Source organism: Silene latifolia, chromosome 7 (assembly GCF_048544455.1).
Source record: "Silene latifolia isolate original U9 population chromosome 7, ASM4854445v1, whole genome shotgun sequence".
Classification (NCBI taxonomy): domain Eukaryota; kingdom Viridiplantae; phylum Streptophyta; class Magnoliopsida; order Caryophyllales; family Caryophyllaceae; genus Silene; species Silene latifolia.
Genome location: NC_133532.1, coordinates 85,756,726 through 85,772,449, shown reverse-complemented (window position 1 = coordinate 85,772,449; position 15,724 = coordinate 85,756,726).

The following is a 15,724-nucleotide window of genomic DNA, read 5'->3' as shown; positions in this document are numbered from 1 at the left end:
AAGACCAACTACAGTCAGAAGGAGCAACATAGTCAGTCCAATCCTTATCTTTCATATAAACATGACTAACCCATTTAACCCAAAGATGATCTTTTTTTTTAGCAAGCCACCACACATACTTCCCTAGAAAAGCAATATTCCAAAGCTTCAAGTCCTTTAATCCCAATCCACCTTCATCCTTAGGAGAGCAACAAACACTCTAACTTACATTAGGAGACCTCATGTAATCAGCTTTGCCCCCCCACAAATAATTCCTACAAATAGCATTAATCTTGCTCATGATACCATTAGGAATCAAGAAAATTGTAGCCCAATAAGAATGCAAGGTCGTGAGCACAGATTGAACCAGAATAAGTCTCCCTGCATAAGAGAGATGTCTTGCTCCCCAGCCTCTAATTCTTGCTACAATTCTATCAGTAAGCTTAAGGCCTTCATTCTTAGTCAGCTTCTTGGCAGAAATAGGTACGCCCAAGTATTTGAAAGGGAGGTTACCTCTCTGAAAGCCAGAAACTTGCATGATATTAGACATAGCAGCAGCAGTCATCCCATTGAAATAAATCTCAGATTTTTCTTTATTCAACTGCAACCCAGAAGCAGCTGAAAAGGTAGCAAAACTTCTTAAAAGCCACATGATAGATGATTCAGTCCCTTTACAAAATAAAAGCAAGTCATCTGCAAACAAAAGATGATTAAGTTTGAGATGCCCACACAGAGGATGAAACCTGAACCCTTCTTGTTGAGAAACAACATCCAAAATTCTTGACAAGTACTCCATACAGATTGTGAACAAAAGAGGTGAAAGAGGGTCTCCTTGTCGAAGGCCTCTTTTACCCTGAAAGAATCCAAACAAACTCCCATTCACAGCCAAGGAATAAGCAGGAGAGGTCACACAAGCCATGATCAACGTGATGAACTTCTTAGGGAAATTAAGAGCATGAAGCATCTGCTCGAGAAACTGCCATTCCACTGAGTCATATGCTTTCCTTAAATCAATTTTAATCAAACATCTTGGGGAAGCAGACTTCCTATTGTACAGCCTAACCAAGTCTTGACAAATTAAGACATTCTCCACAATGTTTCTGCCTTTGACAAAGCCACCTTGACTAGAGCTGATGATATCAGGTAAGACCTTACTCAATCTGTTACAAAGGACCTTAGCAAGAGCCTTATAAACCGTGTTGCAGCAGGCTATAGGTCTATACTCCAACACACTAGAGGGATTAGCAGTCTTTGGAATAAGAGTTAATGTAGTTGTATTAACTTGCTTAAGTAACTCACCAGTGTTGAAGAAATTCTGAATAGCAGCTATAACATCCTTCCCAACTATATCCCAGGAATCCTTATAAAACTGACTAGAATATCCATCAGGTCCAGGAGACTTAGTAGAGGGAATGGAAAAAATACAATCCCTTATCTCAGTTGCAGTGACAGGAGATAAGAGGATATCCACATGATCCCCTCTCACCAAAGCCCCTTTCCTTACAGTAGGGGAGTGCACATCAACAGTACCATTCCTTGATCCCAGAAGAGATTTATAATACTCCAGGAAAGCATTTTCAATGCCCTCATTACTGTTGTGAACAACCCCATCCAAATCTTTAATACACATGACCCTATTATGCACCTGCCTAGCTCGAATGTGACTGTGAAAAAATTTAGTATTCTCATTCCCATATTTTATCCAATCAATTTTGGCTTTTTGACTGAGAAAACTATGTTGAACCTTACACAAGTGTCTAAGATTATCAGCAGCTTCCTTCTCAGCTGCAAGAGTTTCAAAATCTGAAGGGTTATCATGCATCTTAAGCTGCAAATCCTCAAGAAGCATCTGAGCAATACCAACGGCTTTTTCCACATCAGAGAACCTGTTCCTATTCAAAACTTTCAAAGGCTTCTTCAGAAGTTTCAGTTTAGACACCAGCTGATACATAAGAGTCCCATCAACTGAGGTATTCCAAACTGAATGAACAAGCTCCTTATAACCTGGATCCAGGCTCCACATATTATAATATCGAAATGGAGGTTTCCTATGTTCCCTATCATGCCTCCTATAGCATACAGAAGGATTATGATCAAAAAGCCCTTCTGGCAAGAAATGAGTATAAGCATCAGGATATTGATCCAGCCAATCCTCATTAACTAAGAAACGATCAATCCTAGAAAAGCCCCTAGACCTAGGCTCTTGTTTGTTGTTCCAGGTAAAAAAAGCCCCTTTCCCTTTGATATCCTGAAGACCACAATAATGAACACACTCTCTAAAATCAGCTATATCATTCCAAGTAACCTCTCTACCAATTCTTTCATTAAAGTGTAGGACATTGTTAAAATCCCCACAAATCCCCCAGGGACCCTGAAAATTATCATGGAAATCCTTTAAATGAGACCACAGAGACAACCTCAGAACATCATCATTATGACCATAGACCACAGAGAAATAAAACTTATCCCCAGTAGCAATTTCAAAGACCTGAGAAGTAATAACTTGATCATCAATATGAAGAATATCAATCTTAAACACTTGAGGATTCCAAATAAGCCAAACTCTCCCCCCATTATGATAAAGATTATTATTTATCCCTTGCCAATGAGAGCCAAGGTTATTCAAAATAGTGCTAAAATCTGGATCTTTTACTTTAGTTTCAACAAGACCATAGAGACCAATATTATTCTGAACTAAAAATTTTCTAACATCTAACTGCTTATTGATCCCATTTATTCCCCTAACATTCCAACATCCAATTTTATCCATTATTAACTAATCCAGGTGGTTCCTCCAGTCCCCCATTCATTTTCTCTTTACCCTTTGAGCTAGCAGAGATTGCCTCAGCATAAGATTTGATGTGTTAGCACATTTTATAGTACTTTAGCTCATTTAGCTCATTTTCCAACAAAACACACTTGAACACACAATTGCACTAGAAACACAATATTAGCTTAAAAACACTTTGATAAGTACTAAATGACATGTGAAATAAAGCTATTATAAGGGGTTAAAATGTATAGAAAATGCACTTATCAGCGTACGAGAGTCATTTTAGGCATAGAATGCTACAAGGGGGACGAGTCCTTATTTTTAGTACCTATGTCAAACACCGCTTTTTCCCTTGATTGACCTAGGTATAAAGTGGATTTCGAACGGGTTCCAGGCATCCCATAATTGCTTGGTGGCGACTCCGAACATCTCTACATCGTTTTGAGACCCTTGCCGAGACGAAACCGACCGATCTAAAACGATCCAGTCGAAAGCATTTTTACGCCGCCAAGCGTGGCTTTCAAAAAGACCGTTGTACGTCCACAGATTGGCTAGGCGTGCAGGTGGCCCGTGACTACGGACCGGTAGGCGGCTCACGTCCGCAGACCGGCTTGTGGCCCATGTCCACAATTTGGAGACTCCGCTGGGGAAAACTAGGACACTTGTGTCTTTGTGATCCTTAGAGGTGAAACTCGAACGAGGTCGTCGTTAAAGTGCATTAATTGATATTACGGTCATAAGTCGGGTTCCTTGTCCGGGCCCGCAACCTAACCTTTATCGACCAATTGGCTCGTCCCGTCGGCGTGATTTTTCTCATCCCCGCGTTTCGAATCCCGATTGAGTCAAGCATACCATTGACGTTACACATTTCTGTTTCGTCAAAGAGCTTTCACTTCCTTCGAGCACGAGGCTAGGGCACCCTCCTTACACATTTTGTTTGGATTGGTATCCCTCTCGAAAATCGGGGTTTGATCGCTTGGTGTGTAACCCACCCTTTTAAGCCAAAACCCGTGTCAGCATTATGCATAATATATTGAAATTGCGAGTGCTTATGTGTTATTTGATCATAAGTCCTTCCGTGTCGTTTTCAACTTTCAAAAACACCTTTTTGCGCCGTTATAATGGCCATTTAAAACCTCGGTCTTTCGCCGACCGTTGTATTTCAACACGCCTTTCTAGGCCGTTGTAATGACGATTTTCAAACCCGGTTTTCTATAACCATTTCAACACGCCTTTTTAGGTCGTCGTAATGACGACTTTCAAACCCGGTTTTTCACAACCGTTTCAAACCTCGGTCTTTCGCCGACCGTTGCATTTCAAGCAACACGCCTTTCTAGGCCGTCGTAATGACAATTTTTAAACCCGGTTTTTACAACCGTTTTAAAACACCATTCCATGCCGTTATAATGGTCATTTCAAACCTTGGTCTTTCGCCGACCGTTGCACGCCTTTTTAGGCCGTCGTAATGATGATTTGCAAAATCCGGTTTTCACAACCGTTTCAAAAACACCTTTTTAGGCCGTCGTAATGACGATTTTTAAACTCGGTTTTTATAACCATTTCAAAGCACCTTTTTATGCCGTTATAATGGTCATTTCGAAACCCGGTTTTTATAACCATTTCAAATACACCTTTTTATGCCGTCGTAATGACAATTTCAAATCTTGGTTTTCACAAACCATTTCAAAGTACCCTCTTACGTCGTCATAATGGCCATTTCAAACCTCGGTCCCTAGGCGACCGTTGTATTCTCAAAGCGCCCATTTTACGCCGTCACAATGACGAATTTTACCCTCGAATTTTCAAAATTCGAAATCAGTTTCAAACAAAAACGTTCTTCAAACCGTCGTAATGACAATTTCAACCCGTGCAACTTTTCAAATTTCGAATCTCGTTTTCGAAATCAAATTTGGCTTTTCTAAGCCGTCATAATGACAATTTCAATTCTCACAAATTTCAATTTGCATACCGTCTTTCAAAGGTTAAAACGATTTTCTAACCCGTCGTAATGACGAATTCAATCCTCATAATTTCCAATTTCAAACTATTTGAAAACAAATATAACCGTTTTCATATTTCAAATAAAAAATCAAATCTTTGAAAACAAATTTAACTGTTTTCAAATTTCAAATCAAAACTCAATCTTTGAAAACAAATTTAACCGTTTTCAAATTTCAAATCCAAAATCAAATATTTTAAAACAAATTTAATCGTTTTCAGATTTCAAATCCAATTTCAACATCGTTTGAAAACAAATTTAACCGTTTACAAATTTTGATCAAAATCAAATCTTTGAAACATATTTAAGTTTTCAAATTTCAAATCATTTGGAAACAAATTTAACCGTTTTCAAATTTCAATTCAAAATCAAATCTTGAAAACAAATTTAACCGTTTTAAAATTTCAATTCAAAATCAAATCTTTGAAAACAAATTTAACCGTTTTCATGGCCATTGTGATGACGATTCCAAATTCTTCAATTATCGATTTTCAAATCCGTGATTCGGAATTTCAAAAACTGTCTTCGTGTTAGTTATTTAGACCATATTAATACTCATCTTATGATATTAAAATAACAAATTAATTAAAAATGGTCTAAATCTACATGCATGCAAAAGAATGTATAAAAGAGATGGTCTAAAACCATCTTAAGACAAAAATTCCTTACATTGTTATAAGGCAAAAATATGGGCACTACAAAGGTCTCCTACCTTTGTAGTTCTTGAGCTATAATTTGTTAAGGAAGATCCTCCAAACTATAGTACCCAAAGTAGAGTACCTCCTTAGATTAACACCCAAGATTAACCCAAATAACTACTAAAATACTAACTAGGTAATTTTTAGTAGTAACCTTGTATTATGTAATATTATTACACTAATAATATTATATCATGTATATTATTATATGTGAATTAGTTTGATGATGATTTGATCAACCTTTTGATCAAGATATATGATGAAAAGGATGAAGATTTTAGCCTCTTTTTCCTTTCTTATTCCAACCGACCAAGTGGTTGTTCATGAAGAATTTTTTTGTCTTAAAAATTCTCCTTTGATGTGTGTATATGAGACTATTTATAGACTACGTCAAATGTAAACAATTGGAGGACAAAAACTAGTGGATTTTGTCTAACCATGTGATGACTATAATCACATGAAAAAAAAACGGCACTAGTGGATTTATTTAGTCCATTTCAATTTTCGACATTTGTCCCACAAATGCTTATAAGTCCTATATTTAATTATCTTACATAATTAAATATTAATTTAATTATTTAACACTTAAATAATACAAATTAACTACCAATGACTACTTAACCATTAAGTAATCATAAGACCATTTTATCAACATACAATGTGTCAATATTATCCCATTTAGCTAATTTTACAACTTCTTGTAAAATTTAATAGCTAATTGAATGTACCTCAAAACATATATATACACAACTCGTATTAATTAACTATTAATTAATAAATTTATTAATTAATTATCAAATAATTAAATAATAAATCCCCTTGGCCCGAGTCCGTAACTCGTCATCAAATAATATATTCACATGACTTGTTAAAAGTCAATTAATACAAGGATTTAATTAATTTGTATCTCATACAAATAATTAGTTTTTTTCCATTTGGGCATCATCCTATAGGTGTGACCTAAAGGGATCAGCTGATCACCGCCGTCACACGACAGTAATATCAAACTCTAGTCAGCCAATCATTACCGATTAACGATGACCAGCTGACAAATAAATAAATCCCTGATATTCCTTTTACGAGATTTAATATGTAAACGCACTCATTGTGGAGGACACTACTCCAACAATCTCCCACAAGTGTGCGTTACCAATTCTCTTGTCCAATAATATCTCCCACTGAATGCAAGATGTCTTCCAGGTCGTTCTTGCACGTGATCATATCATAAAGTGGTTTCCTCGATCAGGAGAATGACTGTCTGACCGGATAATCTACTATAGATCTCATCCGAGCGTGGCCACGCATTCACAGTCATCTCTCCTCGAGTGGCCTTGAGATAAAATATGACTTATAAGGACAATCCCGTTGACCTATTTTCTTCATTCGATACAGATCACAATGACCCAGTAAATGCTCATCGACCTCCTTTTACGGTGCGACCTAGAACAAAAACCAAAGCCACCGGAAAACCGTACCAACTCAGACAAATAGTCACCAGTCTAAAGAATTGACTCGAAGGAATAAATAGAAGTCCTCGCCACGACCTAGCCACAAAAGGACTCTATAAACGGTCCTTTGTCCGACAAATTGTCTCACAATATGCCTATGTAATCGACCAGTCATCACTATGACCATATGATGATCGAAACTGTCATCTATCGCCTCACAATCTAGTCACTCCGAGACGTCACCTCATTAAGTAACTAGGGACAAAATACAATGTTAATCCAGTTCACTTAATAGGGTTCGACATTGTCTTTACAACCTATTTGGAGAAAACAAAGTATATAAATTCAGATATAAAACTGAATATAACGATAAATACAACTTATCACATATGAAATAATAAATACAATATTTGATTATTATAGAATTTACAACAGTTCTGGCATTCGTCTCAAGCCCATCGAAACTACATGACTATCATGTTTAGCTTGAGACAATGGCTTGGTTAAAGGATCAGCGATGTTGTCCGCTGTCCCAACCTTACAAACTGTAATTTCTTACCTTTCAATTAAATCTCTAATTACATGAAATTTCCTAAGTACATGCCTAGACTTGTTACTAGACTTGGGCTCTTTTGCTTGAAAAATAGCCCCACTGTTATCACAATACAAAGTGATAGAATCCTTGGCGGTCGGAACTACTTTCAGTCCCTCTAAAAATTGCCTAATCCAAACAGCTTCCTTTGCAGCTTCAGAGGCTGCAATGTACTCAGCTTCCGTTATAGAATCAGCAGTCATAGACTCCTTGAAACTTCTCCAGCAAACCGCCCCTCCGTTCAATAAAAAGACAAAACCAGCCTGGGATTTCAAATCATCCCTATCGGTTTGGAAACTGGCATCCGTATAACCTCTTATACGTAACTCAGATTCTCCTCCAAACACTAAGAATGAATCTTTAGTCCTTCTCAAGTACTTTAGAATATTCTTGACGGCTATCCAGTGACTCTCACCTGGAGTTTTCTGAAAACGACTCGTCATACTCAAAGCATACGAGACATCAGGACGAGAACACATCATAGCATACATGATCGATCCAACAGCGGAAGCATAGGGAATCGATTTCATGCGTTCAATATCCTTAGGCTCAATAGGACACTGTGACTTACTCAAAGTGATCCCACTTCCCATAGGTAGAAAACCTCTCTTGGAGTTTTTCATATTGAATCGGTCAAGAATCTTATCGATATAGGCTTCTTGACTCAATGCTAATATCCTTTTGGATCTATACCTATAGATCCGGATACCCAAGATGCGCTGAGCTTCTCCCAAATAGTTCATTTAGAAGTGATTTTCCAACCACTTCTTAACAGAAGCAAGCATATCAACATCATTCCCACTGAGTAATATGTCGTCCACATAAAGAAGTAAGAAAACAACTTTACTGATGCGATCCCGCTAAGTGTTCATAAATTAAGATGTGGTCGTTGGTCACGGTCGAATCAAAACACAATTTATAGCTTAACAAGCAACTCTACAATTAGTAAAGAGGCAAGTAAAGGTCGGATCCCAAGGGACGGGAGTGAAATGAGATTTCTATTGTAACTAGTGGTGTCTAAGGGGTGTCACAAATTGAGTTGATGTAGAAGGTTACTAAACTAGAATAACAATGAAAATAAATAAGCAAGATGAATAAAAAGGGGTGTAAACAATTGATTAAAGGCACTAGGGTGTCATGGGGTCATAGGTGAATCATGGGATATGATCATACAAACATGTTCTCAAATTATAAGCAAGCAATTATTGTTGTGATGGATTGAGTTGGGTTATATCTTACAATCCTAGGAAAGTTTGGGTCCCGGAGCCGAATCGATTTGATTGTACAACACCTACAAGTCGACTTAATCTTCCCTACTCAACAACATGCATGGTCTAATGAGACTCGAGTTGGGTTATGTCTTACAAGTCTCATTGAAAAGATAGAAGATGATAGTAAATGCAAGGATTCATAGGCTTAGCATTTCATCAAATATAACATGTGCATGAGTTGAGATCAAAACAAGCAAGCAAATAAAACATGAAAGCATATTAATTTAAGCATGAATCATTCCCCATGTTGGTTTCCCCTAATCACCCATTAACCCTAGCTAAGAGACTACTCACTCATTATCATGTTGATCATGCTAGCAAGGTTGTCAATCATACCAACAATATGAAACATGATGAATAAATGAAAGTAATTAACAATAATCAAAAAGGGATTAAGAGATTATACCTACTAATGATTCCAATAATAAAGCAAGAATAATAGAAGTACTTGAATGCTAGATTGAGAGGTTGTCAATCTCCCAATAATAACCCAAATAATCTTCAATTACCCAAAATAAAGGATGAACAAAAGAGAGATTAAAGAACTAAAACTTGAATTAAAACTTGATTAATACTTGATTACAATATTGAAGAGAGATTTGATTGATATTAACTACACTAATTATTGACAAGAAGAACATGCTCCTCTAATTAGCCTAATGGGGTATTTATAGTGGAAATTAGGGAGGATGCATTAGGGTTAACTAAGGGCTAAACTAGTAATTACACTTTTTAAGTTGAGCAAGGAGGACCCGGTATTTTCTGAGAGAAGGGCTTCTCTTTTCGTAGCTTGAAGAAGACAATCCGTGCTGTGAAGAAATCCGGGCGGAATAAGGTCGGGACGGACGGATTTGGGTGGTGGAATCCGAGCGGATTCTGAGGAATCCGGACGGATTGTTGAGGGGGAATCCGAGCGGATTCAGGCACGGGATGCTCGGATTGTGCAGGGGCTGGACGGACGGATTGTTGACAATCCGCTTGGATTGTCAGTCAGCATAGCAACTTCTTCTTTTCTTCCCTTTTCTTCATAAATTCCTTGGGGATTTCCTTGGGGACTCAAGGATCTTTCCTCAACATTGCTCTTCTACTATGATATGTACAAAGGCCTTCTAATCTTGTCTCTCCTTGATGCTTGGTCATTGAATTCGATCAATTTAGTCTCGTTTTGCCATGAAAATGCAAGATTCTTACTCCTTTCCTACCAAGGGATCAAAATCTCAAAGAATATGCAAAACAAAGAACTAAAGATAAGAAATGACCCAAATAGGCACTAAAAAGCATGGGAACAAGGCTAATTCGGGGGCTAAATATGCGCCAATTATGGTCACATCAAATATCCCCAAACCGAACCTTTGCTCGTCCCGAGTAAAGAGGTGACAAAGACTAGGACCAATACTAACATATCCTAATAATATAGCCGATATGAGACAATTAGCGGGTCTCACTCCGCCCCTTCAACTCACAACAAGACAACCATGAGGTAGGATGCCTTCTTGCAAGGCAAGTTGGGTCTTGCCAAAATGGCGATACATCCAAACATTAAGCACACAAAAACACATAATGGATGCATCTACAAAAAGAATAGTCACTTTCTTCATCTAAGTGGCGGAAATTATCTATTCAAGGGTACACAATCCTTCATAGATGCAATTTGTTCAAACTACTAAGCCTAGAAGGATACCAATAAATCACCTCCAAGTTGTGTCAAGCTAGGGTACCTTTGTCCTCAATCGTTAAATGCTTTTGTCAAGAGTAGACTCCCTATGGTGTTAGAAACACTGGAGGATCGCGGAATTCCCCCTCTTGCCTAGACAAGAAGAAGGGTCGTCCCCTCTCTACCATGCACAAAAATGGATACGATGGATAAAGGGATCAATAGATAATTGAGTTTCACTTTGGGAGTTTGTTTTTGTTTTTGTTTTTCCCCCCAATTTCTTGTGGCATTTGACATTTGAGAACACTTTCTTTGCCATTTCTTTTTGATTTTTGGCATTTCAATACTTGACAACTTTTTTTTGCATTTCTTTTTGAACATTTTCAAAGTCACTCCAATTAGTAACGAGGGTGCCTTGTATTTGAAGCTTAGGAGTTCTATTTTTGCTCCTCTTTTCATTTGATGCATTTTTGCAAACTTTCTTTCACTTTTCATTTCATTGAACTCAAATTGATTTCTTTTTGTGCCCATTCCCTTTTGTTGACAAAATGTGTGGTAGAACATGGATGATGGATGGATGGATGCATGGTTTCAAGGGTCACCTTGGAATAAACGGTAGCCAAGGAGTTATCACGCCACAAGGTACTCTTGACTAGGCCTTAATCCATGGGTCAAAGGATACTAGCATGACACATCCTAGGGTGTTTTACAAGCATTCTAACAAGCAAAGTCTTCAGAAGAAAAAGCATCTACTAGGGCCTATATACACTTGTCAAGCTTCCCAAGTAGACGGTTTCACAAAATTTTTCTAACATGCAACTACATGCCATGATGCAACTAGCATTTATACATCCTAATGCATATGATTCTACCAACTAATATGCCATATAATCTAAATGCAAGTCCTAGATTCACATTGTTATACCGCATCAATCAAAATAAAGCCACATAGTCATTAACATAAAGAGGAAAAAGGAGATTGGAAAGATCATACCATGCGGTCTTCAACATCCTCATGTCTCGGATGTGGCGTAGTCAATCAATGTGAACAAGGATAGAACAAACACAATATATACAAGACAATATATACAAAGGAAATGAACTTGTTTTTGGGTTTTACAATTTTTTCAATTTTTATGATTTTTGAAATTTTTCAATTTTTATGGGTTTTTTGAATAAGAGTTAAATGTTAGAATTCCCATCCCCACACTAATATGGGCATTGTCCTCAATGGCCAAAATGATGGAAATTATGCAAAGATGATGCATGATTTCTATGCTAAATGCAATCTATACTAAGCTACACTACATGATGCATGGTTTTTGTTATGACGGAGAGGATAATTTAGATTACCTCCCGTTCTGTATGCATTAACTTCCCCAAACCAAGTAAGACACTATTGCTAATGTCCAAGGATGGGTATAGTTCATGCACACACTATGCTATGCATGAAACTAATTTGTCATTTTGGATTTTACAAATGGGAACAATAGAATGAAAACACCTCAATGGTACCGAGGTGTGAGTCCTTTGATGTTGCTAGGACTATTCCAACAATGATCAAAATGAAATAAAATACAAAGAGAGAAATAGACAAACCATGAGAGTGTAGGAGTCGCCAAGGCTTGCTAGTCTTCCATCATGCTATCATCATCGCCACTTCCCTCATGAGAAGTGGTCACATTGCCACTTTCCTTGTCATTTGCTTCTTCACTTTCTTCCTCATCTTGCCCATCATCATCTTCACCATCCCTTTCTTCTTCACTTGCTTCTTCCTCAATATTATCATCAACTTCTTCATCATTTCCAACAACCTCATTGTCTCCCACCACGTCCCTAGATGCACCCGGAAATAAGACTTCTCTATCCGCCCAACTAGGCAAAGGACAAGATGGATCGAGGAGTCCTTGCCTAGCTAGATGTAGGAGGGGAGGATATTGAGCCAAATAAGCATTTTTCCGATCTTCAAAGGCTTGCTTGTGCATTGCTTTCATGAGAAGAGTCACATAGTCTTTCCCAATTTCAATTCCTTCCGGCTTGAACTCTTCATACTCAAAGGGGTAAGGTGGTATGACAATGGAAGAGGATGGGGTTTCAAGATCACCCTTTTGTTGTTGATTGATATACTCGGCTTCTTCGGAAAGGGGAAGTAGATAATTGGTCCGGTGGACGCTTAGGCGACAAATCTTCGAGGGCAAGGTGAACGATCTAGCTTCACTAGTTAGCCATCCATACTTAGTGTCAAGGGGGTTATGGGCAACCCACTTGAACTTGTGAATCATAATATGCATATCAATAAGATGGCCGCCTTCCTTTGCTTTGTACTTCTTATCCTTATTGAAGTTAGGATCAAAGTGCTTAGCTAGGAACGTGACTAGGCCGCCATTGACAATAACGGTCGTGCCCTTCTTCCCATTATCAACATTAAGCCATCTATCTACTAAGAGCCTCAAAGAATTGTAAGGCTTTGTATGAATTCTTCCGATATTCAAAGCCGATTCAAGGAGAATAAAATCAAGTCTTGTGAAATGATTGGTGTCTTTCCTAGCAATTATGGTATTTCCCACAACCTTGTGCCATACTCTTATGCCCGGATGATGGACCAAAAGAGCACGACATGCATGAAAATCCTCAAATTTCTTCCCGGAGATTGCCTCCCAAAGAGGCTCGGGGTCATACTTTCCATAATGCTTAAGATAACTCGATTCATCACTAAGACCCAAAATTTCACCCAATTCCGTAAAGGTAATGCGTCTACTAACATTAGCTAGACGAAACTCGAGATTTTCTCTATTCTCAACTTTGGTGACTTTCAAAGAACTTAAAAATTCCAAGACAAGGGAGGGGTATGTCAATTCCTTTGTTTCAAACAATTTCTTCAACCCCATGGCTTTGAAAAAGGCTTTTGTTTGTTCAAGAACACCCAATTTTTCCAAGGTATCTTCACATATGAATTTGGTGGATTGAATAGATTTCATAGCAAACTTGACAAAGGTATTTCTATGGGTATCGGAAATAAAATTTACCTCCGGATAATGCAAAAGTTGATTAATTACCGGAGTAGAAGGTGTTGTTGCTCCCATAGAAGGTTGTTGTTGTTGTTGCACTTCCAAGTTTGGTGTTGCTACCACCATAGCCAAGGCTTTCTTTGTTTGAAGAGCCTTTTGCCTTTGTGAGAGTGCCTTAGCCTTTGGTGCCTTTGTTGCCTTTGTTGCACCCTTAGTCCTTGCCATTGATGAACTAACCAAGAAAAGAATGAAAAATCTTCAATTTGTAGTATGCCCAAATCGATTTGAAGGTGAAAGGCTTTGCCTTTATGAAAACAAAAATCGACTCAAAGGTTGAAGATTTTGTTCTTGGTTTTGATTTTTGTTGAAGAAGGAGTGATTAATTTGTTGTTGGAAGGATGGTTTGATTTGTTTTTGTTGAATGTTGTTGAGGGTTTTTGTTTCTATGATGGAGAGGATGAGGGTTTTGATGTTGTGGGTAGTGTTTATGAATGAATGAATGAATGAATGAAGGTGGGAGGGGTTTTAAAGAGGCCGAAAATTTCAAAACTGCAGGGGCAATCCGTGCGGATTAGGCTCAATCCGTGCGGATTCTGCTTCTTCTACCTTTGCAAAAACTCGCCTAAAGACGGGCGGATTTGGTACAATCCGCTCGGATTTGCAGAACACGGGACGGGCGGATTTCTCCAAAGACGGACGGATTTCTGTCCAGAGAAAATTGCTTGTTTTCCTCAGCTGCAAAGACGGGCGTCTTTTTCCCAGGACGGACGGATTCTTCAAGACGGGCGGATTCTCAGAAATCCGCTCGGATTCTTTAACAGTCAAGAAAATTCAAAATTCAGCTCAGTTCAGGACGGGCGTCTTTTTCTGCAGGACGCTCGGATTGCATAAGACGGGCGGATTCTTGGAAATCCGCTCGGATTCTTCCCCTATGTACACGGATTGGTTCCACCGTGCACGCGCATTCCCTTTATCATTCTTCCATTCTTTCTTTCAAGTCTTGTGTTCTTCATTGTGGGGGCACTACTAAGGCATGGATAGCCTAGGCAATTGCCATCCCCACACTAAGGTAAAGCACTACACATCAATTGAAATTGTTAGTCCCTCCCTCACTTCTCTCTTATTTGACAATTATTTTGATCAAAGTAAATAAAAATCCGAAAATGACAAAAATGCAATGCAAGAATTAAAATGTAAGTTAGGGAGTTAGAAATATTTACAAGTGGTGGTTTAGGGAAGACTCCACCAAACTCTCATTCTCGATGAGATGTCAAGGGGGCATGTTCAAGGTGTTGTTGATGTTGCTCAACACCTTGAAGAAGTAATCAAAAGCTTGTTCATTATTATGGTAGAGGTCCTCAATAGACCTTGGCCCTTGTTGTTGATCATGATCGATGGCATGTCCAATGTAGGGATTAAAAATCCCTTCAAATTCGTCGTCCCAAATACCACAAACTTCATTGAGTTGATCATTGAAAATCTCTTGCTTAGATGGAGACAACTCTCCCAATTTCTTCTCTTGGCCAATGAGGCCATCCTCTTCTTCCTTGGTTGATTTTGATGAGCTTTGCAAGCTCTCCTTGTCACAATTCACTTGCTCTTTGAATGGAGCATCTTCGACTTTCTTCTTCCATTGGAGTTCCGATTTCTTCCTTTCATCTTTTCGGCTATAATGATCAATCATGAAACATGGCTCATGCAAACGAGGAGCTCTCATAGTCTTGTCAAGATTAAAAGTTATGCTTTCATCTCCCACTTCTAGAGTGAGCTCTCCATGTTTCACATCAATTACCGCACCGGCGGTGTGTAGGAAAGGTCTTCCTAGGATGATTGGAATGTTGGAATCTTCCTCCATATCAACAATGACAAAGTCCACCGGGATGAAAAACTTCCCAATTCGCACGGGGACATCTTCCCATATCCCTAACGGTGTCTTCGTCGATCTATCGGCCATTTGGAGTGTGATGTTGGTGCATTTAAGCTCTCCCATCCCCAACCTTTTACTTACCGAGTATGGCATGACACTCACACTAGCCCCTAGATCACATAAGGCTTTGTTGATCGTCGTGTCGCCAATGGTACACGGTATTGAGAAGCTTCCCGGATCCTTTAACTTTGGAGGTGAACTCCCTTGAAGTATTGCACTACTCACCTTAGTGAAGGCGATAGTCTCAAGCTTCCGGATTGACTTCTTCTTTGTGAGGATATCTTTCATGTACTTCGCATAGGCCGGAACGTGATTGATTAATTCCGTGAAAGGAATTGAGACTTCCAAATTCTTCACAATTTCCATGAATTTTCC